The sequence below is a fragment of the Coturnix japonica genome, chromosome Z (assembly GCF_054131305.1).
Source record: "Coturnix japonica strain WE chromosome Z, WE-NBRP24, whole genome shotgun sequence".
NCBI classification, from domain to species: Eukaryota; Metazoa; Chordata; class Aves; order Galliformes; family Phasianidae; genus Coturnix; species Coturnix japonica.
Window position 1 is genome coordinate 51,315,545 of NC_140702.1, and position 24,286 is coordinate 51,339,830.

At 40.1% G+C, this 24,286-nt stretch overlaps 1 protein-coding gene across 3 annotated transcripts in view; it reads left to right on the top strand.

Annotated features, from left to right (window-relative positions):
* Positions 1-267: 267 nt before the first annotated feature.
* SV2C (synaptic vesicle glycoprotein 2C) overlaps positions 268-24,286 on the top strand; it is an 89,514-nt gene continuing 65,495 nt past the window's right edge. The window contains exon 1 of one of the 3 annotated variants that reach the window (XM_015848876.3): positions 268-513. The gene's annotated coding sequence lies outside the window, so the exon portion shown is untranslated. Of the gene's footprint in view, positions 974-24,286 lie in introns of all 3 variants that reach the window. The other 2 variants (XM_085529456.1, XM_015848877.3) reach the window with 2 other exon arrangements.

Sequence of the window (24,286 nt, forward strand, 5' to 3'; positions counted from 1 at the left end):
AAGTGCTCATGGCACTCTACAGTAGGATAGTGGGGATCCAGTGGTCTTCAGGCAGCCATACGGCCTGTTGCAACCCTTAGGAAACTACCCTTTCCACACATTCACCCCGCTGCTGCCTGTCGCCTTTGAAACCAAGTACGTGCGTGGGCGTACTACCTATATTTTCCCCTTTTACCGCAAAAGGGGGCTCGTTCTCGTCGCCCTCGCAGGGCTTTGGGGGGGGTGGTTCCGTGCCCTGAGGCGGGGATCGCCCTCCCCGCTCTCCCACGTCCTCCATCCCGGGTGGCGGCAGCCGCCCCCGCGCCGCTCCCCCTCTCCTCTCCCCGGCGCTGCCGCAGCGGCTGCACCGCAAGGCGAAGCCCACGCCGCGGCTCCGGCCCGCCCCTCCCGGCCCGTCACGCCTGGCGGCTCCATCGGGAGGCTGTGAGCTCGCTCCCTCCCGCAGCCGGCTTCTGGAGGAGGCGGCGGGGAAGGAGGGAGCGGCAGCAGCTCGCAGCCTGCCCGGGCCCTCCGGTAAGTGATGCTGCAGGCAGCGCCCGCTGTTGCTGCCGGGCAACTTTTCCTTTTTTAATTTTTCCCTTCCTTGTCTCCCCTCCTTTTCCTACTTTCGCCCCCCTCCATTCGCATGCTTGCAGCAGGGGAGGACCTCAACTTTTGCACCGGACTTGGGAGGGGGTTTGTTTGGTGGGGAGGAGGGAGCTCAGCTTCGGGCAAGTCGAGCCTTAAAGGGAGGGCAGGGATTCCCGAGTCTCCGCTGGGCTGCTGCTCACTTCAGTTGCATCCGGCGCCCGCTCGGCTGTTCGCACTCAGACCTGGTGGCACAGATGCCGGGCGGTGTGAGTATCTCATCTCGGCTTGAAAGCTGACTGGCGTACTAAGGCTGGCACAACTTTTGCTCGCTAGAGGAGCAGAAACCCGGGGGAACAGGTTCGCAGAGACTTCAGAGGAAAACAAGCTTGCCAGTGTCCTAGAGGTAAGGATGGAGAAGAAAATCAGGCAGGCGGGAGAGATGTAGGGATTTCATCTCCTTAGGGGACTGACACTTTCTAAAATGTGTTTGAAAACAAGCAGGCTGGGTTTCAGGCTATGCAACAGAAAAGACGAAGGAAAGAAAGAATATAAACAATGTAAGAGCTTTGGAAAACTATATCCCTTTTCTCACTATAGGCTGCCTGCAAGGATCGTGATTCACACTGACTACTCTGGGAGAGCAGTTTAGCGTTCACTGCTCGTAAGGGGGAGGGGGGACTCCCTTGCTTACAGCTGCGGGAGTTTTCCAAAACACACAGTTAGTGCTTTCCTACCACTTTGGGAATTCAGACTGTGAGAGGTGTCTGGGCAGTACTTACAAAGGGAAGCATGGAGTTAGTTTCCTGGGGAAAATCTTTACTGAAATCCAGGTGCGGGTGGTAGAAAGACCCATGGGATGCTGAGTTCTTTAGGGACTGTGGGGCAGAAGAGCCAGAGGGATTCCAGCAGACAGAATAGCTGGTATGAAAGTCTGAGCAGTTGCAGGACTCCAGGGATCTCAGGACTGGGTGACAGGGGGGTAACTGAGCATGGAGGTCACTGATGACTACCTGGCTACCTAAACATGGAAGGACCATGGGTGCATTGAAATGGGAGTGAGGGTGGGAGCTGAGTCATGCCAGGTGGGGTGGTCACTGCACATCTGTGCAGAATGGGAGGGTGAGAAGAGAAGGAAGAGATGAGAAGATTGTCTCATCAAAAGATGCTGAGATCATCCAGAGGCTTCTCAGTGATTCATGGTATCCTGCTCTCCTTCCCGGAAATAGCTAGGAGGCTGATGAGTGTACCTTTGGTGGGGCTGGCAGGGATTGCAGAGGTTAGTACAACACAAGGGAAACCTACCCAGACAAACAATCAGTACTGCTGGTACTTGGTCTGCATTGCACTGCAGTGCAGGGAGCTCACAGCAACTTCTGCCTTAGGAAAGAGGGAGATGCTGAGCTGATTGGCGGAGGTGGCGCAAGCTATGTCAAAGATCATTGCATTGTGAGTTGAACTGTAAGGAGATTTTGGAAGGGACTTCTTGATGAATTTACAATTAACCTACTATGAAAGATTTTAAGAAGAAAAACAAATGCAAACAAATAAACCACCAAATAAAGTTCTCCAGCTAGAATCTTTGGGAACTGTATACTTCTATAAGAAGCGTTTTTCCTGAGTTCCTGATGTGAAAGAGCCTCCTGCTCTACTATGTCATATGTATTATTGAAGTTTTAGAATGGATTTTATTTTCATGCAGGAATGCAAATTATTATTATGCTATTTTGTGTAACATCCATATTCTTCCTTGTCATAAAGGAAGTATTCAGCCTTTTTATAGAGAAGGAAGCACCATGGTAAATTGGAGACACTGGACCTCCCCCCTCAGCTAGCCATTTTCTGAAATTTTATTGAATGATACCTTGCATTAAATCTTATCATTTCAGAGATTATTTTGCATCTTGTTTTCTCTCTCTCTCTTTCTTTCTTTCTTAAATACCTTTATCTGTAATGCAAGAAGAGTAACAATTTATTTTCTGTATTCCACAGAAACATAGAATTTTCTAAAATATAGTCTTAATACATTCCAAGTGGGCTTACGTGCATACATGGGGAGGAAAGCTTCCCACTGGCTGAGTATTGATTTTAAAAGAAAAAAGGGAAAAAGAAATGTAACAATTAACATTATTGACACACACTGTGTCTCCAAACATCTTTAAATAATACCTTAAGCAGAAAAAAAGGAACAAGTAGTAGTCCCATGCCTGTATTTTTCTAGCTGTATTCCTATTGCTAGCTCTACACAGATGACCCTGGGTATCAGTGACACAGACCAAACATAGGCTTTCTCTGATGGCAACTTCATGTAAAATCATGTCATTGCATTCTAGAGGAGCAGATTTGTGTTTGGCCAAATGATATCAAGGCAAGTGTGTTCTGATGAGGTATTTCAGAAATATACTTATTTTTTTTAGTTACAGCAAAACAAGAGTTGTGTGTGTTTTTTTCTTACTTGTTAGCGGCGTTGCAAGAAAGATGTTTGCAACAAAGGAAGATCATGTGAAGCGTTCAGTTATACGTGCAAAACACAGTGTTACTGCAGGTGACAACACGAAATCTATAATTATGATTGTACGTTCCTGATTATATAAGCTTACGTAAGTTGCTCGCAGTAATGGCTGGTGTCAAATGAATTTTTTAATGACGTGTTTCAAAGCACACAGGACAAATGTTTATCCACAGCGGTCCTCATCTTGTCCTCATCTTGCCATTAAAATCTGCGTGAGTCACGCTGTAGATTTCATTGGGAACTCAAATGAATCCCACGGTGTCGTTACATGGTATTTGTAGCACAAAAATAGCATTAATGAAGATATTTGACAATCAGTTGTATAAGAGTTGGTTTAGCCTTGCAGGCAGATCACCTGGGCTGTGTGTTACTGTGAATCCTTGCAACCCGTATGCGTCACAGGATGCATATCAATGCTTGTTTAAACAAAAGTTCATCAATTAGATTAAATGTGTTTGCAAACTTACGATAGGGAACCCACAGCTGCTGCCACTGCCCTTTTATTATGTAGTGCATATCTTCGTCTTAGAGCAGATCAGCATCCTACAGAGGACTGAATTTAGAGCTTGTTTTCTTATAAGTGTTTTTAAGAGGCTAAATGGAGAAGTTAACCGGATGTGTGTATCAGTAAGAAAATAGATATTACAGTTCTTATTTTAAATGTGCGAACTGTTTCAGTCTTGAGTTAAATGTGCTATGTTCTCTGATACCTATGTTGCAAAATGTGGTGGCCCTTTATTTCCATAGAGCACTGGCTTCCAAGTTGCGTCTGACAGGCTTTTGATCTGTATTTGTCTATCACTGTGTGTTTTTGTGTGTTTATTTTGTGTACCACCATGCAATTCTTTCAGAGAAATTCTAAACATGGAGAGTACGTTCTCCTGTACATACGCATGTTGCCAGTCTGTGATGCTCTAGTCAGGCTTGGTCTCTCCCTTTTTTATGTCACTGAGAGATAAATACATGTGCATTCAATACAATTAAAAGCAGATTTCTTAAGCATGATTATCATTGAAACTGCTGTGCCATTACCAAAAGAAAAAAATCAGATAAGGTAAAGCAAGACAAAGCCTGTCCTTTCCTTCTCTATGGCTCAAATTCTCGGTCAGCTTCCCCACCCGGAGAGGCTAATAAATGTTTAAATGCTGCAGGCGTAACAATCGAATTGCTTCAGGTGCAATACGTTTTATTGATTAAGACATACAAATTTCATTTCTAAGACCGGAGTCTTACCTCTATCTGCATTTCCTCTGATCATTTGCTGACTGTAAAGACTTGACACACATCAACAAAACATCAGACTTTTGTGATGAGATGGGCCTTCCTTCTAAGTATTTCTAACTGAACTAAAAATGCACTGTAACAAAAAGCATGAAAAACACCTCATGTGTAATGTAGCTGTTCCAGCACACAGCACATATAGCTTTGTATTGATCCGAGACTCATGAAAAATATAGTATTGCTGCAGCTTCATGTTAGCTTGCCAGAAGCAAGATATATTTAAGATAAAGCAGTATCTCCTTCTCAGCAAACTGTTTCTGCAGTCATGGCCCTATGGGTCTAGTTACGTGCTTTGTTCTAGGGCAGTAGTCTGTGTCTCGCAAGTACGTGTAGGTTGTCAACTAAAAATCCCAGCCACAGAGAGTGCAGTTGCTAGCTGCACTAAAGCATCCTGTAGGCTTTTTTCCCATTAATGGTAATACAAGTTGTGTGTAGGGCAGCGCTCTGGGAAACACATCATGGAAATAGATGGTTTAGAAGTCCAGGTAACCATGGATCTGAGAGCCGGCTTTGCTCTCAGCGTCTTACAGTGCTGCTGGATCTCTTAAGTGCCATCATTTTCATTCCATATTAAGCTGGAGGCTAAACTTCCCTTTCTGTAGGAGTAATGGTGCTAATCCCAAGGAGCAGTTTTTGCAGGCTGCATTCCACCCTTCCCCCTTCTGCTCCTCTAACCCAGGCAGACACTGCCGCAGTCATACAAATGAAGTGGTCCTCCCAGCTGCTCCTGAGGCAGAAATGAGTGGTTTCTCTGAGGTGCACTTCCAGCTGGAAACCACTGCTCTCTGACGTGTGCATTTTGGTTGTTACTTTTTTTTTTTTACCTAGATGGGTTCTGCCTCTTTATCATCTGAGGGTCTTATATCCTTGTGATCTATGAAAATGGAACAAAAGTTATATTTATTTTCATTAAAAAGATCTGTACTTGAAAATTGGATCACAGCAGACATCCAAGCACCACCAACAATACTGATAAGATCAACAGTAAATTCTTCCATTTCCTAATCATCTTGAAAGCTCTCTGCAGGGTATATGTAATCTCCTTCTTGCATAGATATGGAAGTGCCAGATACTATTGGCATCTTCCTTTTTAATTCTCATTCAATGAAGTAAATAGTTTGGATTATGGAAGACTCCATAGCAAAGATCTCTTAGATCTTTTTGACGGAATGTGTGAATCTGTGGGTGATATTGTGGGTGCTTGTAAAAGAAAGGGAAGACCAAGTATTACTGTGGTCTCCTACAACTCTAGAAGAGACAAATTCTTTACAGAGCAAAGATTTCTTTTCTTTACTGAGCTGTATTTGACCCGATTATAATCAACATAATAATAATAATAGCAACAACAACAACTTGGTAGTTGAATACAGCAAACATTAACATTTCATGGGCCACCAGCTCATTGTACCAGCATATAGCTGTGCAGTTGATGACATTTTGGCTTTTGGGTCATATTCCTCTGTGTGCCTAGATGTTACCTCTCATAGGCTGGGCTTGCTATCTCTTTATGTGTAGCTGGCACACAGGGTGCTGCCCATACCAGATTCACTTAACTTTATAATGTTTTTCTCAGTGTGTGAGTAGCATCTTGTTTTCAAATAACAGTTATTTCCTTGCAGTTTTATTAAACAAATCAAGTTCTGACAACAGAAAGGGTGTCAAAGAAAAAAGTGCATAATGATTTTGGACGGGTGACCAATAAACTCATTACTGTGTTAAGTAATTGTGTAAGAATGATCTGCTCAGGAAAAAAAGAAAAAAAGAAAAAAAAAAAAAGAAAAAGAAAGAAAAGGGGGGAAAAAAGACAAGATGTATTAAGGCTTGAGGGAGTCTCTGCTATGCAGATGTCTGCAAGACAGTTTCTGCACAATACAGATGAATAGTGGAGTAATTCCTATTTGAAGGGACTCCGTGGTGAGGCTATTTCATCCATACAACTTCCAAAAGCAGGGCTGACTTTTATAGTTACATCAGCTTTCTTATGGCTATGTCCAGTTGAGGTTTGAGAATCCAGAGATGAGGATTTCAGAGCTCTGTGCTCCCATTCTTCAGCACCCTTATTATGACTTACATTGATACAGCTAGGTGGCAAAGTCAGTCATACTGATCTTAGTGTGCTTTCACATCAGAAGGGAATAGTCACTGCGGGCAAAACTTGCTCATACATCATGGTGTGTGTATATCTTTCATCACTACAGAGAATATGGTAGAAGCACGAGTTAAAATGGCATCCATTTTGTCATAACACAGGCATTACGAGAGGCCCTGTTTTTACATGAAGACGGTATTTCCTCTCTTACAAATCATGTTGTTGTGCATGATTTTTGAAATGCATTATTTCATGGAAAATATTTTGAGCCATGTAATGCTGAATGTCTGTAAGCAGCTTGAAGTTAAGCATGTAACTGAGTATGTGTAGGGGATGGAATATCTGCAAACAAAGCTGTGCTCTGCAGGTGGCAGCGTCTCAGTTGTAAGAGGAGGGAAACCACCTGAAATTATTACACTTCTGTACACATGTATCACTAACTTATGCCACAGTACACACCCCTGTAATTTGAACGATGAGAATGGAATCATGTTCCTTGTGAGTCTGTCAGCAGAGAATTATTATTATTATTATTATTTTTTTTTTTTAAAGCATAAGAAAATGATATTTTTTTTAATAACTATTTTCTCTTTGGGTTTACATAGTGTTGTAACTACTTGGAAAATAAGGAAGCATATGACCAGAAAGTATGTGTCTTCATACCTCCTCCATATATTTGGATTACTGCATTTGAACAGAATCTACTTAGGTTACTCTGAAAGCAATGCTCCTGTTTATTTCTATGGAAAGTACAACAGACACAGAGAGCACAATAACACAGATAGAGCAAATTCTCAACTACAGCACACTGATTTTCTACTTAGCCACAACCATTTTCACCATCAATTTCTGTGCACCAGCAGAGGTGACCCAACATTGTCACCACTGCTGAAACGCACCACCCTCTGCCTTACTGTGATCATATCCAGCTGTTGGTCTCCATAAACACTTCCACGTGAGACGCCATTTTGTTAGAGTATCCCCCTGCTGCCATCTGTCACGTGGCAACCACATATAATGGGATACTGGTGGAGAGGTTCAGCCTCTACTGCCATATCATTAACATCTGCCTCTCATGTCAACGACCAACATCATAACGTTGGAGGCTGCACTTTTGCAGCAGGCCTCATACGTGTATACATAAGTAGCCATGGAAGATATATTCATGTTAATTAACATGGAAAAACTCAGATGGATGTGTTTCTCAGCACCATAAATAAAAAATGACATTTTTTTCTTTTACTTTCTGTTGTTTCATACTTATCTCAGAGAATCTCATTAAGACTGTGAAAGCATACATTCAGCTTTAAAGACAAAACAGTATGCTTTCTGAGCCTGCATTTTTATCCTTTTATAGTTGAATATTACCAGAGAAAAAACAACTGCCAGAGTAATTAAAAGCCTTTTCCTATATATTTTGCACTGTACACACTGTTAATAAATATCTGTTTTGACAGATTTCACAGATACGCTGAGCTGAAATAAAAAATAAAAAATTAAAAAAAAAAAAAAAGGTGGTATGTATGCAATCACTTTTAAACAGATTTAAAAAGAGAATACTGCTCCAGCTGTTGGCAGCCCCTTTGTCCTCATAAATGTCTAAGATGTGGGTTAGGAGAATAAAACATGATGTAGCAGAGGAACATCATTTATGTCTGTATATGTGTGCATACACTTAACTGTTAAAAAACAAGGAAAAATATCAAGACTCTGTGATGTAAAGCATGTACATCTCATATAAGTGAACAAATTTCTTTGTGATGTCTTCTAACTGAAGTGACTAAGGATCACATCAAGAGTAACACATGTCAGGCTCCTTCCTTCTACTGTATCAAAGCCTTTCTTTGGCTTATGAATCATGCTAGAAAATATTAGGGAATTTGTACCTTTGACTTCTCAGAATCTGAAGTTTCAGGAAATCTTGCTCAAATCCCTGTTGGGGACTGACATTCATTAAAAACTTTGTGTAATGGCTATTTCTTGTATTTTTCTCTCTCGCTTGCCACACTGCCACTTGTGTGATGTTCCTTCTCCAACATAGTATGACAAACCTTCTGTAACTTAATAACAACTTATAAATGATATATATAATCCATCTGAAACTGTAATGATCTTGCCATCTGAGATAGTGAGGATTTTTATAGAAATCATACATTACATCTTAGTACTACTGATGACAAGTTTTGCACTCGGTGTTTTTGTTCAACTTCGATTTAGATTTATTTCATCTGCAGCTTCATGGCAGAGCACTACCAAAAGCCAGAAAATTACTTTGAATTCCTTTTTTTTCTCCTTCTATATTTAGTAAACATTTACCCTTCATGTGTTCTTGCAGCACAACATTGAAGATTCCTTGCTATGTCAATTAAGGATAATGGGACTCTGAATAGAGAAAATGTGTTTTCCTGGGAAATCAGGCGTCTCTAGGAAGAACAAATGCTTGCTGATTTTTCTATTTATAGTAACAAATAAGTTTGGTGAATCCCTAGGCAAAACTATTTCCAGTATTTGAGAAACTGTTGTTCAGCATCTTTCAATCTGTCCATGATGGGGCTTTTTTCTACTGAATAATTTCATGCTTTATATTTGCTGACATATGAGTAGCTCAAGGTACAACCTGAAATGTACTTAACATTCCACTTAGTGATTTAAGGTGTTATTTTGGTAGTGACTGAAAGAAAATGTTTGTCAGCTGTTCCTGGTTCTTCTAGATCTAGGTCCACATACTGTCTTTTGAACAGAATTGAAAGTTCCACCCAGAGAAGAAATACACTGACAGACTTAACAGTACAGCAGGGGGCTGGGATATGTCGTGCTCAAGGAAGGGCTGTGGCTTTGCACAGCTGGGAAGAGAGCAGCAGAGAGAGGGGCCTAAGTGCTGTCTGCCATTATCTAATGAGTGATTATAAAGAAGATGAATTCAGGAAAAGGAATAGCAATTCCACTGAGACAGAAGGAAGATATTGTTCACTGTGGGGATGGTGATGCACCAGAGCAGGCTTATATAGATGCCAGGGCATCACACTAGAAAACCTGATCCAATTTTGAAGTTAACCTGGCCTTCAGCAGTAGTATGGAGTCATTAAGTCCCTTCACTTCATACCTTCCTTACACTGTGATTTTAGTATTATGAAGGGTTACTGGCATAAAGACTGTGCTTAAATCTAAGTTAGTAAATTATGGAATTTGGTGTCACTCTCCTGTGAGCACTTCTACCCCATCAAGAATAATTTCTGGTTAAGACTATGGGTTCTTTTCATATTTGCTTGCAAAATGTAGACTTAAAGATGCTCAGAGAGAATTTACTTACAGCAAAATACTCTGTCCTGTTAAACTGCATTCCATAAAATGTCCCTTATATGGCTAGAAACTATTGCACTGGTACAGACCAAGAAACAAAAACAAGATAATTACATTGATCAAAAATTTGTTTTTTGCTGAGAAATAATATTATTGTTTCTCTTCTAAACGAGCCCAATTGCAGAAGTGCTGAATCACTTAATTTTGTATTTATTTATGGAAATTCTACAGAATTTCCTTATACTCAGCTTATAAGCTGAGCTTAGAGATGGACAGGAACTGACCTCAAGTCCACATTTCAATTCCTAGGAGGCTATTCTTTGGAGTACACAAAGAAGATTTGACTAAAACTTACTGCACTTTTAGTTAGAATATTTATTACAAGTTATTACAAGTGAGGACCCAAATGACTAGAAAAACAGAAATTAACACTCCCAATTTTTTCAGAAATGTAGGAAAGAATATCTGGATAACTACAGGCCAGTGAGCATCACGTCTGTGCCTGGAAAGTTTGCAGAACAGATCTTCCAGCAGTAGATCATGCCCCACCAATCTGGTGGCTCTCTATTATGGAGTGATACCATCAGTAGATGAAGAAAGAGCAGCTGGTGTCACCCACCTGGGAGTCTGTGAGGCACACATGGTCCCACATGACATTCTTATCTCTAAATTCTCACCAGATTTGAAATATATGGATTTGAAGGGTAGACTACTCCGTGGATCAGGAATTGATTGGATGGCTGCAGCTAGAGGGTTGTTGTCAGTGGCACAGTGTACAGGAGGAGGCAGAGGGGATCTGTCATAGGTCTAGTACTCTTCAGCATCACCATCAATGATGTGTGACCATCAATGAGTGTGATCAACATCACCATCAATGAGAGTGACTTATAACTCTCAGCAAGTATCTGCAGAAGATACCAAGCTGAATGGTTCCATGGATACAAAAGAGGGAAGGGACATCATCTGGATCTGGAAAGGTTTGGAAAATGGGCCCAGCTAATGAGGTTCAACAAGGCTAAGTGGAAGGTATTGCACTTGGGTCAGCGCAGTCGCCGATAGGAGTACAGACTGGGAAAAGAACTCTGAAAGCAGCCCCTCAGAGAAGGAATTGGGTATTCTGATGGATGAATGGATATGACCAAGCAGCGTGTATCTGCAGCTGGAAAGCTGAATCCTATCTTGAGCCGCATCAAAAGAGAGGTGGCCAGGGGGACGAGCAAGGTAATTGTGCTCCTCTGCCCTCCTGAGGCCTCACTTGGGACCCCCAACACAAGGAAGGCATTTAGCTGTTCTAGTGGGTTTAGAAGTTTACTTTACTTGTATGTCTGTGATACTCGCTAATGAATATGGGACGCGTGCATTTATCAGATTCTAGAGGAGGGCCATGAAGATGATCAGAGCAAAAAGAGGGGAAATTTAGATTAGATGTTAGGACGAAATTTTTCATTCAGAGGGCAGTAAGGTACTGGCACAGATGTCCAGAGAAGCTGCGGATATCCCATATGTAGAGGCATTCAAAACCAGGTTGTGTGAGGCCCTAGGCAGACTGATCTCATGGTTGGCTGCCTTATATGTGGCAGAGGGGTTGGAACTGGATGATCTTCAAGGTCCCTTACAACCCAAGCCATTCTGTGTTTCCATAAGGCTAAAATAATAAAATAATTTGAATTAGTAGTAGTTCTTGTTTAAAAGATACAATGTTTAATTGAAAGATCCAACTCCCCTTCTCACAGGCATAGGTAATTCTTTCACTTCCTAGGAATGATGTAAGAGTTTGGGTGTGCTGGGCTGCTCTGTTTTTTCAGACTCATAGGGGCACAAGTTAGATTTTCTTGTGCGGTTTATCTTAAAACTAATGCAGTCAGATAAATTGTTTCATTTTCACCAGATGACCAAGGCGTTGCAGAAGAAGCCTGTGAGAATTCTAAACAATTCTAATCTCATTCCTGAGAAACAACTGGTGGAGAGCCCATTGCCCTTCCCTCTGGGTTACTCCTGGCATGAAAGTATGCATGCTCTCTTCTAGCTTGTACTCCTATGTTCTGTCCCAGATGAAGTCAGAGGAATACATCCGTGCTTACCAATCTTTATACACACACACACACAAATCATCTAATTTATTGCAGTAGGGTTGTTTATATGAATTATTTTACTCAAGGGCATAAGTTCTTGCAGAATAAGATCACTTGGTTGATAAAGTAGAAATCTTGTGGCAAATGAATTTTGACAGTACAATTTCCTGCCTGGAGAGACAGGTAGGAAATGGAACTGAATTACTGATTAAACTTATTCAGTCAAATGTTGATGACTCTTTATTAAATACGCAATCTACTTTTAGGTTCATTTTATTTCTGATTATTGGTTAAAACTATATGTTCTTCCAAGCTTGGAGCATTTGTTTTATGTTGTACTTGTTACAAATAAAATGAAAGGAAGCCATTATTAAAATCTCTATTTCAGTGTATAGAGGCAGGAATGACATATAGGTTCAATGCATTACTTTCGTCAGTTCCTCTGACTAGGAAAACTAATTTCTGTAAGAAGAAGAGTTCTGGCATTGTAACCTCATTCCAGCAGTTTCCTTTATCTTGCTGCATTTTTTCAACTAATAAACCAAATTTTGTTTGATATTCTAATAGAATTGGAATAAAAAAATCTGTGATGCCATTGATTTTTAGTACTTTGGTAATGTGCACTTTTTTTTTATTATTATTATTTTAATTATGAAGACCTTTCAGTTCAATTAAACTTCACAAGAATGTCTATGTCATAATTGGAACAGGGTTGATGCAAAAGGAACTGCTGTACTTCATAAGGGCTAGATAAACATGTAGAGGTTTTTAAAAAAATGCAGTTAAGTGTAAGAAGTTCAAAGCGCTCTTTGCCTGTTGGCTTAATAGCTCTGTAGCAACACGGACTGTGAGGGTTAAATACTATGGCTGTGAATTTTGTTGTTGAAATGTGGAGGTCAGGAAAAAAGTATACAGATTCCTGCAAAATTTTGGACTGAATTAAAAGCTGCCTTTCTTTTGCAGGAATTCCCCTTGCTCTCAGGCTTCAAGCAGTGAACACTGACCCAGCTCTACAGTCTGCATTACTGTGCTTTTTTTCTTTTCAATGCAAGCTGATACACACACATACAAGGAACTGAGCACTTAATCAATGTGATATATATCCCGAGGCTAACATTAGATGGTGGTTTTTAAAAGTGAATTGTAGGCTAAAATAAAGATCTGGATTGTGAAGCAAGAATTTATATTTTAATCGCTTTACTTATTAAATCTAAATATTTTTGACATCAGAATGCTGTTTTGGGTTTTTTTTGGGGGGGGTTGGGGGGGAGATTGGTTGTTTTTTGTGTGTGGTTTTTATTTTGTTTTGTTTTGCATGGATGTTTTCTTTTGCTCGTGGAAAGAAAAAGAAAAAATGAGTTTAGAGCTTGGTTGCTGTCTTTCACTAGGACTTAGTCTGCTTGTTTTACCTCCTTCGAAATTATGTCTCTATACAGATACAAGTGAGTTGTTCCTCCTTGTATGCTCTTAAGACTTATGCAGCCGTGGAGTAGGCTATTATTAGTGAGGTGGCACTGATAGCGTACACATCGTTTTCTGTCCATGAATAAAATATATTATCTGATATGAGTCATCCAGGTGTCCTCTTGAGGATGGCTGAGGGAAATCTTAATCTCTCATTTGAACAATGAAAGTGTTAATAATAGATCAAGCCCAAAGAGATGATAGATGGAAATACATATAAATGCCCATTAGTAACCTGGAATATTTTGCATACCTTACTGCACAAGTGCCAGAGTAAATGGCATGATGCTGGACACCCCAGCAAAGTGTGACTAGTGGTGCTTCAGTGTGCTTTTGAGAGTGTGTGTAATTGAGGTATTGATAAAGCAGATGGTCCACCTTATCTGTGGCATTCAGGGGATGTAATTGATGTGGCAGTGCTTCCCTGATTTATTGATACCAGCGCTGCCTTTAGTTACACAAAAAGTGAGAGTGGTACCATCACACAGGCTTTTGTATTTGAATCACTGAATCATTTGAATGTATTTGAACTACTCAAGCTTCAACTGGTTTTATTCAAGGCCAATAATAGTTAAAGGTTTAGGTTGTAAGGCAGCCTAGACTAGACTTGCTACTAGTGCCAAGAGTGAGCTTTCTATTAGCCATTCTGGTATGAACTACAGTCAGTGATTATTAACGAAAAATAATGCAACATTTGCCAACATGTGTCTTTCTTTGGCTGTTGCTGGAGATATTCTAAATTGTAGCTTTGGTCACAACAAGCTTCTAGTTCTTGGATGAATGGATCTGTATATATAAAGTGTTCTTCAGTCTTCTGGAGCTTTTTCAGATTTTCTTCTGTGGATATGGAGCCGCTTGCAGACCATTTCAGCCTTCAGGCAGTAGTCATACTTGATCTTAGCTTTTACTGCCCAAAGGATAGCCTGCACATCTCTGTGGGGATCCTGAATGTCTGAGCAAACTGTTTACCCTGCTGAGCTTCACCCAAGCTGCTGAGGCATTATCTGCCTGGTGGTCCTGAAGCTCCTTGGGCTTTAGGGGATGTGGGAGCCATGAGAAAGGAGCAGCCATGAGGAGGCTCCAAGGGGGAAGAGGAGGTGGCGGTGGGGGGAACCATAGTGTAGGTTGGGCAGCACTGTCACTGGTGGGGCATGGTCCCTGGGCAGGGGGAGGGGAGATGGTAAGAACAAGTTTCCCATCTACAGATTGGTGCATGCTGGGCAAGGTGTTGTGGTGTTATGCCCAAGATCAGTCGTGGAAAGCCAGTATGAGATTCAGGAACGGCAAGGGACTGAAGTAAAGTACCCTGAGTTTAGCTCAGTCACAGCTGGGGTGCACAGCTCTGAGAGTAAAGGGACTCCTGGGACCACAGTTGAGGCTGATCAGGGTCATTAAGACCTATGGTGCTCATAAAGTACACACAGAGAAAAATGGCTGTCATGATGTTTTAGAATGAAATAAAAATGGTTCAGAATGGCAAATTTCCTTTCTGAGATGCTTCAGCTTACCACTCATTGTTGCTGCATGGAGTTAAATACAAGGAACAGAACATTTTTCAGGTTGGTATGCTGACTGCTTTCAAAATAAGCCGAAGGAAGCTTACTGAAATTGAAAAAAGAATTGACCAGCCCTTGTATCTTCATTTGCTGCCTAGTCTGTGCTTTAAGTGGTGGAGCTCTGTGTTTGTTCAGTGGTGCTATCCACTGCTACATATTCTACCCAAGGGAAGAAAGCCACACTGAGGCAGCGTTCAGATTGCATAATGAAGATAAATTATGTTTTAACAGAGACCTAGGTTGCAGAACCTATAAACTAGAGACTGCTGCTTTTTCAGTACAGTCTGTTCCTCGGTCCTTTATCTTACTCTTTCTGTCCTCCTTTCTCACTCAGCTTTTTGAGCCTACAAAATAAAGCCTCATGAAGTTCAGTGAACCAGATAGGGATATGAAATGTAAGCCTCTAAAATATTAAATTTGTGAGTTAATGGAAGCCATGCACCTGCAGTCACTTGGATTTACTATTTACTTCAGGGCTTAGGTTTCCTTGCAGTTGCTGAAAAATTGGATGTGCTATGGCACATGTGCACTATGCAAGTTGCAATAACAGTGTAATTCAGTTTAACAAGATGAAGAGCCTTAATTAAGCATGTGCTTAGCAAATGATGCATTTTGAATATGGAAAAAGACTGAGTTTGATGGAATCTTTAGAAAATCTTTGTTTTCTATTGAGGATTGAAGCAGTGTAAACATTTTGTATAATTATAAGTCAGTACAGCCTTAAAAAAACACAGCAGGATTTTTAGTAGCAGCACTCTTAGTTGCTGGGGTTAGGTGGCTTGATTTCCTGTCTAAAGGTTATGAATTGTAAGCTAGTGGGTCAGATTTAATTGTAAAAATTCTCCACCCGAAACTCTTAATTTTTCCTCCAGGGAGAGGTAAGACTTTATGAGTGTAGGAAGTCACCTTTGTGAGTACAGCAGAACTAGCACTCCATTTGGATAGCACATTCCATAATCTTTAATATCTGAGATGCATCTGAAGCGGAGGGCTAAGTTGCCACCATCACCAAAGTTTAGTATAGTATTCACTGGATTTCTTTAACTTGTAAACAAAAGGTAACTTTTAAAAATATGTTGTTTTCCTCACAAGGGTTTTATGATAATGAGATTAGTGAGACAGATTCTGAATTTTAATCTGAGTCTTTGGAAACACAAGTCTTCAAACCTCATCCAACCTGGCCTTGAGTACCTCCAGAGCTGGAGCATCCACAGCTTCTCCAGGCAGCCTGTGCCAGCACCTCACCACCCTTTGGGGAGAGACTGTCCTCCTAATGTCTAAACTCAATTTAGTTTGAAGTCATTCTCCCTTCTGTCCTCTTAGATCACTGTTAGAACATATACAAAGTCAGTTTCCCTAATGTTTATAAGTTCCCTTCAGCTACTGGAAAGCCACAGTGAGATCTCCCTGGAGTCTTCTCTAAGCTAAACATGCCCTGCTTCTGCAGTTTTTCTTCATAAGAGGGGTGCTCCAGCCCTCTGATCATCTTAGTGGCGCTCCTCTGGACCCCTTCTAAGAGCTCCACATTCTTCCTGTACTGAGGACCCCAAGCTTGGGTGTAGTACTCCAGGATGAGGCCTCACAAGGACAGAGTAGAGTCACCTCCCTTGTCTTGCTGGGTTATGTTTAGGTGAATTATTCATTCACCAAGACCCCCAGGTCCTTTTCAGCAGGGCTGCTCTCAATGAGTTCTTCTCCCAGTCCACATTCATATCTGGAATTGCCTTAACCCAAGTGCAGCACCTTGCACCTGGCCTTGGTAAACCTCATTAGATTCTTGTGTGACCGCTTTACAAAGCCTGCCCAGGTGCCTCTGGATGGCATCCCTCCAGATGGCATCCCTCCCTTCTATTGTGTCAGTTGCTCCACAGAGCTGGCTGTGATCAGCAAGCTTACTGAGGGTACACTCAACTCCACTGTCTGAGTCATTGATTAAGATGCTAAAGAGCACTGGTCTCCAGGCCCCTGGGCGGCACCATTTGTCACCAGCCTCCACCTAGACATCGATCTGTTGACCACAACCCTCTCACTAGTTTATGCACAGAATATGTGTCATTTACAGTAATCTGTAAATGTTTTCCTACCACAACAGTTAAATACATTACATAGAGATTTCCTGAGAGCATGAGTATTGCAGATAGTACACAGACCTTGGAATTAAATTTTAAAATGACTGATGCTTTCATATTTTGCTTTACATTATGAAACAAACTAATCACATCCATTTCTCATTATTTGCTGTCTTTCATTGCTTCTTTTGCTTTGGGAATTGCATTGCTAGCCACTTCCACTTAGTCTGTTGCTTAGTTTCTTTTCTGAAATTTGAATATATGTTCCAGTAAAAACACTGCATCTGCCAGAGTATCCAGACAAAACAGAGAAAACAGGCCTAGGAAAATCCTGAAACAAACAAGATGAAATATAAAAGATTACTGCATGTTATCTTGTACAGCACAGATTTTCAGTCAAGAAATTCACAAAATACCCTATAAGAGAAAGAGACAAACGAAAGTGGTGTGAAACCAAATTTCTTGCAATATGTCTTTAGCAGACCTGGTTGTACTTGCACAAAATGTTTGAGAACTTAGCTGTGCAGTGATCTGTTCATTAAGTTCCTTCCTCTTCTAAGTGATGTATATTTGTCCATTTGGATCAGTTAACAAGAATCTTAGCAAATGAGGTAAGTATGAAGTTTGTAATTTTCCCATCAGCACGTTAGAATTAAAATAGAAAATGATATGAAAATAGTGACGCCAGTATCTTTGAAGACAGATCATCAACTTTTAATTACTTCAGAATTAATATTAAAGTCAAAGTGTACAAAGTTTTGAAGTTCTTCATTAAATGTGCAGGAAAAAAACGAGCTATTTAAGTATCTATTTTGAAAACACTGAAAATCCAATTTGCACCAGTATCTGATAATGTGAAATGACAAATACCTGGTACATACTTAATTACTATTTAGATCTGATATATTTGCCAAATGTTTCTCCAAGACCAAATTTGTATGCAAATTGGAGATTGTTTTCCTTTTCTTATATGGATAATGGCTGTTTAAGGAGTTTTAGCTAACCATTTATGTTTTGTTACTTCTAATATGAATGTGCTACCTGTCCTCCAGAGACTTCTGAGGTATTATTCACTTTCTAGGCTGGATTTAGAAGTCTCAGTTATTCTGTGAGAGATGTTCACATATTCAGTGTTTGCCATTTGATTTTCTTTTATAACAGATAGCTCATTTAATGGCAGATAATTGATTTTTTTTTTAACATGTTATAATTATACAATATTTTGTGTTTGAACATCTTAGAATAATAGAATAGTTTATGTTGGAAAGAACTTCTGTAGATCATCTAGTCTAAAATTTGCAGTTATCTCAACACTCAGATCAGGTTGCTTAGGATTTTTTCTAGGTAAGTGCTGATTACCTCTAAGGGTGATGCCTCCAAGCAGCCTTTTCAATGATTCACCACCTCATCATGCAGAGCATGATTAGAAATAGATGGAGTTTCCCTTGCTGCAATCTGTGATGTTCATTCTTTCTTCTTTGTTCTGCATACTTGAGAAGAGCCCAACACCATCTTCTTCATAATTCCTCTTCAAGTGATGGGTAATACAGTGATTCATTTCCTCCCTAAGCCTTCTCCTCTGGAGACCTAGCAAGCCTTGCTACCTCCATCTCTCCATGCAGGCTTCCTCCATTAGGACTCTAAACATTTTACTGGTCCTCTTATTTGTCATTGGCTGTTTTAAATTCTGGTGGCATTAAGGGGATAAAACAGGACATGGTAGTCCAAAATTGGCACACAAGCAGAGAGAATATATTCCCTTCAGCCAGCCAGCAGCACACTTGTTGGTGCAACCCAGAATGCAGCCTGTCTGCCAGGGCAAAACCAGCACTGTGCAGGTTGCTGTTCAGTTTCCACCTAGACCTTCACAGACTACACTTCAGCCTAACTCATGCAAGTATTTATTTAATTCAGGGAATGCATTCCCCATCTCAACTTTTCATTTTGTGTAACCAGCTTAATGAGATACAGCAATCGTACCCCTCTGTTTTAATGTTTGTTAGAGTGCACTGTTTGCTTTACCAGCAGCATTTCCTTCTTTACTATCTAGCACTGTTAAGATAAACTGCAAACAAACCAGTTCCTTCTGCCAGCAAGCAGAGGTGTTTCTTTTTTTGACTGAACTTTGCATTCAAAGTTTTTCTTATTGTTTGTCTTCAGTGAACTGTTTGATTATGGATATAAGCATGTAAACATACACATTATATATAAAATTCCAGGTATCTAATAGAGGTATACATACCTATGCATATATATGCATGATGGCTCTTGTTTGTTTGTTTGTTTGTTTTTGTTTTTGTTAGATTTGTTGCATTTCATCTTCTCTAGTCAGACTCATTTCAGTTTACAGCACACCTGGAAATCTTTCTCTCCTTCCTCTTTGTTATCTAGGTCAAGCTGATGAATGCTTACTTTCTCCCACAGCTGAACCAGAGAAGCTTAGGATGTCATTCTTGGTTTTATTATTTCCCTGTTTTAGAAAGACTTTTTGGCAAAGGTGCTAGATGAATAGTAATAAATAAATGGGTTCACAATCACAGAGAGATCTGTATCTAGCTTGTCACCTCTTCCTTTTTATTTTTCCCCCAACACAAACAATACAAACACATTTCACTGGAGGAGGAGCTGGCTAATGAGAGCACTCTCAGAGCTAGCATCAGTCTGAGGTTCAGCTTGTGAAAAAAAGTAAATATGAAGCAGTAAACTCAATAGCTGCTGTGCTAAAAATGTGGTAAAATGAAATATTTAAGAAGAACTGTGAAACTATAGAAAGGGTCTTATTTTCTGTCTTCTTATGTTCTAATTCAAACAATAGTAAGTAATAGGTACTAAAGATGAAAAAACAAATGCTTTGAGAGAGTGACAAACTGCCTGGAAAGCAGTGGGTTAAAAAACCATGGTGTTGAAATATTTCCTAACATTATGCCAAGGAAGCAGTAACCACCCCCTTACCCACGTTTCATGTCAGCAACAGCTGACAGCCTGTGAGGAGTACAAAATGAACAGTAGAGATGGAAGGAATGGCAGCATCAGCTCAGGAGGGAGTCTGGGGCCTCAAATTTGGCATTCTCAGGGATGATGCACTCCTGCAGTGTGAACCAGTACTATGACACTTCATTTTCTACTGAAACATAAAGAACTGTTTCCTGTCTGATTCCAGGAAGGAAGGAAAGGCACTTAAATCCAGTGTGTAATACAGTTTGCCCTACAAGATGCTATTTAATCTTGCCATGTATTCCCTGGGCTGCAGTGTTGTTCTATGACATCTGCCAGGCCAGTATTTGTATGTTTGCTGTTTTGCAGCACCTGTGCAATACAGAGTGCTGCAGTGTAAATCTAGAATGTGAGTCACTGGGACTAATTCTGTTGCATTTGCCAATTTTATTTCCTGACAGGTTTCTACAATGAATTACTTTTTATTTTTCTTTTTGGGTAGGATTTCTTGACTTGCTCTTAGAATTTCCTATCATATCAGTCTCAGTGCTTTTAAAATGAATTCTTCTCAATAACTACCCCTAGACTCTTTAATCTTTTGCCTCCACTGTAAGGGCAATCTCCTTTCTTCTTTCCACTTGGAGCAGTTCTAGGGAGCTTCTGGGTATCTATGGTCAGAGCAGTGTGTTGTCCTCTTTCAATTGAGCAGGAAGCATGACCATAGGGATGCTAGAAAGTGCTAGTATTTTATTTTACTTGTTTTTATCTTGTTTTAATTTTCTTTGTTTGTTTTGAATGGCAGTACTTCTATACCTGCTTTCTGCTTTTCTCTGTTGGTGGCATTGCAGCCATGCCGTGGCTTATACTGCTTTGGCAGCTACAGCCCAAGACTACAAGACTCACAGCCTGGGTGTGTGTCTCATGGTTGCTGGAACTGGCCAACAACATCTGCTTGGGCTATAAATGCCCCTCTTATAATCAACTAATATCTGCTGAAAAGAATTCTATACCCACCAGCTTTTGTGCCGGTGCTTATATAAGTGTTGAAGTTTATGTTCTTTATTCAGTCATAATGAATCAAGTACTGCTAATAAAAGAGCATCTCTTCTGAGACAGTTTTGCACATGGAAAGAGAGAGAGGAAGTTCACAGATATCCCCATAAACTAAATGATTGGAGGTACTTCTGTGTACCATGCAGGTCTGTGGTGGCTTGTGTGATTGCATCCAGTGTCAGATTTGAACTGTACCATGTGAGAATTGCTGGCGAGCTTCAGTAAAATTTGAGTCCTTTGCTAAAAATGAAGAGGCATTGATTAAAACATGAAATGTTTCTAATATTTTCTTTCTATTTGAAGAATATTCATGAATTCAAAAGAAACACAGAACAGATGCTATACTAGGACCCCAAGTGTATCGTAAATGTTCTAACTCCATTTGAGTGTAGCTTCCAGTTCTATTCTGGTAATTTATTATATGAAGATGAGAATATAGTTAATACCACGTCCCTGTTACATAACCCAGAGCATTCACTGTGTCTTCCTATAGCTTTCATTTAGCAAAGATGCAAGTGTTTGTGGGAATAGGATTTATGATACCTCCCAGATTTAAAACTTCCCGGGACTTCACCTATTTATTTTGCAGTGTCCCACTATCACTTAAGGTGTAGCAAAATACTTACAATACAGAAACATGGCAGAATGAAATAAATATAATAATATAATAGATTGAAAAAGAATAAACATTAGAGCAAACAGATAATATAATTGTTTTGAATCTTTGTATTTTTGAATGTTTTGAAAGATATGTATTTTTAATATTACTTGAAACAACATTTTTTATTTCAAGTGAAAACACTGTATTCCCAGGGAAATAATAATAAATTTATATTTTTATGTTGTTGTTTTTATTTGGAAGACTTGGACAGGAATCTGGCGTTTATTAGTATCGAATAGGCTTGTTGGGTAACACTAGCAGGAGTGACTGGACTTCCAGCTGCTTTAGCTGCTTTATGCTACTCAGGTAGCTGCTAATCCTCATTCTTTCAGAGTTTCCAATTGCTTACTTGCAGTCAGTCAGTTTGACATAATTAAAAGGGTGGGAATCTATCATGCATGGGCTATAAATAATTGCTCTTTCTACTTCTCACCCTTAAGGCAGGGATTTCAGTTCATTGAGAAGGAAAAGTTGTTTAAAAGAATAGTGGTTCAATGAAGGATGTTGCTTGGAAACCTAGGCAAGATAAAAGAGACATTTATGTTTTTACACACAGTACATCTTTCTGGTCTGCCTAGACAGAAGTTTAATTTAGTCTGTGTGCAGATTTTTTTGCTGGCGTAGTTACATTGCTAATTATTTGAGCAGGTATAATTCCTTATTGACATATTTGGTGTATTATAAACTACACTATAAGCTCAGTTGCTTCTGAAGATTTATTGTTAGAGTGTAGCTCACTGAACTCATGAGGTAGGTGAGCCATAGAAGTGCAATCACTGCTTTGCCACTTTTGACATTTGCACTTTCACTCAATATTCGTAAACTCCTACTGTCTTCTCTCCATTGACAAACTGTACAGTAAACTGAATTTGACAAAATCAATATGAGCTGAAAAGCTTTAAAAGAAGGCTGTAATTTCTGAAAGGAAAATATTAAGAATCGTGGCATTTGAGACTTCAGTTCAAATGCACTGGGCATGTATAACTGGAAATACTCTAAAATGATCAAAATGATCAGAAATGATCAGAAAAACAGTGATGAGGAACCTGTGAAGATCTTGGTAGCATCTGTAGGTTTGGTGAGCGTTTCTGTGTAGTTCAGTAACAGACAGTAGACACTGCAGTCCACACATAGGATGAGATGCCCAATTCAGTACAGACAGTAACTTTGGAGGAGCACCTGAAAGGCTGCAATTAGAGAAATTGCCTTAGCATAAAAGATTCAGCAAGATGACCTACTTAGAAGGATCATCATGTACCTAAAAGCAGGCTACAGTTTTCAGTCATAAATATTACATGATATTTTTTTCACTAAGGCTGCATTTCTTTTCCAGTAAATGTTTCAGTTTGCACTGAAAAGCTGAATAATGACATCACGCCTGATTTCTTTGAGAAACATCCAGAGTGGTTGAAGTCAATTTAGAGGAAGGGACTGAAAACAAATAATAGGTGAATTTCTATAATCATTACAAAAGCAATCAAACAAGCAGATTTAGAGAAATATCTTTGGGCTTCTTTTCCCTGCATATTTTGTGATTTTCAGGCTGGTTTTCTTTTATCAAAAGTGCATCATGCCCTTAGTTAATATGATGAAGTTTATAACTCTTTCTGTCCCTCAAAGCAGTATTAGTCTGAAAATCAATACCTGAAATATACTTCTGGAAGGCATTTGTAACAGACTGAATAAATGTCAGCTTCTGAGCTCCTTTGGACCTCAGAAGACAGATCCACAGCACCTTAGGTATAGAATTTTATCCAGAAATTTGCAGCCATTTATTCTTACTCCTGTTTTACATCCCACTGTGTCCTCAGTATTGCAAATTCAGCTTTTTGTGAACTTGGAAAAAATGGATCATTAAAATGATCGTGGTTAAAAATAACTTCTTCCCCAAGCTGGAAGCAGGCAGTGTTTTCTTGGAAGCACTGATAGAGAAATTTAAGTCTGCTTTCTCCCAGATGTGGGGTTTCTGCAACCCTGACAGAGCTCCCAGTTTCATCCCCTGCCCCTTCAGAGACACGAGTAACGGTGCCATTCTGTAATCAGTTTCAGCTGCTCTAACTATGGACTGTTGCCAAAGAAAAAGCCTGATTTTCTTCCTTACTTTGGCTTGCACTCAGCCACCACTGCTTTCTACTAACCATAGTGATTGTGTAAACACCCCCAGTTACTGTGCAAGATGAGATGAGCCAAATTACCTTGCTGATATACCTGGTGTTTTCACATGGGTAGATCAGCATGAGCTCATACTTGGACTAAAGCTCTGGGGTATATGCTGAGGATATGCAATTGCTCCAGCCTGCCTGTCACTATGGGCAAGTAAGAAAGGGATGCTCTCTGTCTGATTTAGGGACTGGAAATTGCCAAAGTGTGGAACAGTTACCATTTCAACCCACTCATCTCTCTGCACTGATTACAGCATGAGGCTGCACCAAAATCATTGCTGAGCATTGCTCTTTGTGAATGCATTGACCAGGTTCAGTCAACTAGTACAGAGCTCAGAAGTATTATCTCCTTACTAGATTTATCCATTCTGGGGATGGAAGTATTACTGAAACTGGAAAATCTTTACTGCATAGCAGTTCAAATGGGAAAGGGCAGTGGAAACAGAGCTACTGAAAACTTGTAGATGCTAGATTTTTCTCTAGAATATTTTCCTTGTAACACAAAATATTACAGCTGAAGTCCTCAACTGTGGTATCCAGTGTTGATTCTGTACTACATAATGTGG